Source organism: Otolemur garnettii, unplaced genomic scaffold, assembly GCF_000181295.1.
Source record: "Otolemur garnettii isolate 467f Iridium unplaced genomic scaffold, OtoGar3 scaffold00172, whole genome shotgun sequence".
Lineage (NCBI taxonomy): Eukaryota > Metazoa > Chordata > Mammalia > Primates > Galagidae > Otolemur > Otolemur garnettii.
Genome location: NW_003852567.1, coordinates 1171054 through 1173309, shown reverse-complemented (window position 1 = coordinate 1173309; position 2256 = coordinate 1171054).

Genomic DNA, 2256 nt, shown 5'->3' with positions numbered 1-2256 from the left:
TTTTTTTTTTTTTTTTTTTTGTAAAGATGGGGTTTCACTCTGGCTCAGGCTTGAACCTCTGAGCTCAGGGCAATCCACCCACCTCGGCCTCCCAGAGTGCTAGGATTACAGGTGTAAGCCACCATGCCCAGCCTCCCTTTTACATTTTTATCAAAGTTCTGCATGCATATAGTTTAAGGAGTCCATCAGTAACAATTGTTGGTTTTGTTAAGACAAGCAGCAGTCCCACCACCTTTTTGCTAGAGGTTTATGTTTGGTCCTTGCTAGGGCAAACAAGGTATTGGAGGAGGAGAAACAATGTATTTGCAGCCCTCTCCCCTCCATCTCTTTCCTGCTTGCTTTTTTATGCTGTACCTTATGTGAGGGTAGGGTGACCAGCATTCAGGGAATCTCCAGTTCTATAGGGAGATGTCAGCCGTAAATCAGAGTGGTTGTGGAGCTCTCCCAGTCTTTGGCTTCTCTGTCAATACCATCTCCTTTCCTTTGTTTTATTTCACTTCTAGTCCTCACATCTGGGTATAGGCTATCATCCTCTCTCACCTGGAATTCTAGTTGTCTTACTTGTCATCTTGCCTTCCTCCAGTTTATTTTCTACACTGCAGATGGAATCACTTTTCTAAAGTGCAGATATGATCTTGTCACTGCCCTGCTTAAAATACCTCAGGAGAATACCTTGATCCCTGAATTGCTTAGACTGGTTTACACAGCTCTTCATGGTTGGCCTGGGTTTCTCCTCAACTCTTGCCATTTCTTTTTTCCTCCCCCCACTCGTTTAAGCTCCAATGATAATTGAACAGCCGCTGTTTTGCATTTGAGTGCTGATATAAGTTAAACACCACGTAGACCGCTTGTTGCATGAATGTTGACAATGGAAGGAATATCTTGCCGGTGGTATACTGTCAATTCTGGACTGAAAAGCTGGGAAAGAAACTTAATTTTCTTCTTTTTTGCATAAGTCAGAAAAACATACAGGTAGTGTGCTGACTTTCCTTGTTGACCTCAGCAGATGAAGTGAGTTGATAGTGTTAATTCAGATTGAAGAAATTATCTGAATCTTGGTTTGTGTAGATTTACAATCTACATGCAATATTAACAGATCAGATCGCTTTTACTATCCCACATGTGTACACAGGCTCCCTCCTACCCTGTTCCACATCCATTAGTTACTATACTTTGTAAACTGGCGTTGAAACATTACAACATTTGTTGCACCAATTTGTAAACTTATACAGTGCAATATGTGTTATTTTTCTGAGGCAAGCCAAAGGTAAATTTCTCAAGGTTCTTGCTGCCTTCTTTAGCAGCATTTGATGGTTCTTTTATACATTTGTATTAGATGAAAATAAAGCAGACTGCAAATCCTTTTTTTAAAAATTTTAAACCATGTACCAAGTTTTGGTCCAAATTGTGTGGGATAAGTTAAATTGCACTCTATTAACCAACATGAGTGCATTTCTGTAAGAATAGTTACATTGAAATAAGTTTTATAAAGCAAAAAAAAAAAATAAAAAAAGAAAAAAAAATAAATTGAACTGCCAGTGGTTCTTCCTCAAAGGCACTACTTTTTCTCACCTCTGAGGATATATGCAGATATAAAAATACTGCCAAACAGGTGCCTAGCACCATAAAAACCAAATTCAACTAGGTGTCCTAAGAATAGCAGGAATCAGGCCCACAGAGAGAGTATAGACAATTTAGTTTGGGGACTAAAAGGTTGTTCAGGATCAAACGCAATTCTAATAAACAGGCTATCTTGTTATCCTTTTAGCTTCACGAATTTGTCAACATGGAGCAGAACCATTATAAGTGTTCTGTTTTTATCTCTGATTTTTTTTTTTTTTTCATCTTTTTGCTCACACTCCTAACTCTCAGACTTGTCCATCTGATTCACATTGTTCTCCCTTAGTAATTTGCTGATTGATTTGCACTATGTTTCCTTTTGGCTTCATTTTTCTTTCATAGCACTTGTTGAGCTAGTGATCAACTATCCTTAGGTCTATTGATCATCCTCAATTTAATTAAATGGGGACAAGGTTCTGGGTCATGCTATAGCTATTGCTACTTAAATACAGAAGGATTCCATTTGGCTGCTTTCTTTTTAGCTTAGGACTAATAATATGGTATTTATTTTAGCAGGGCACCTAGAGAATAACAGACTCTTTTCATGTGTAAATGTAATTGTCTGGGTATGGAATTCCTGGGTTGGAACCTTTTGTCATTAGGTGAATGTAGACAGATGATGCTTTTCACTAGAAT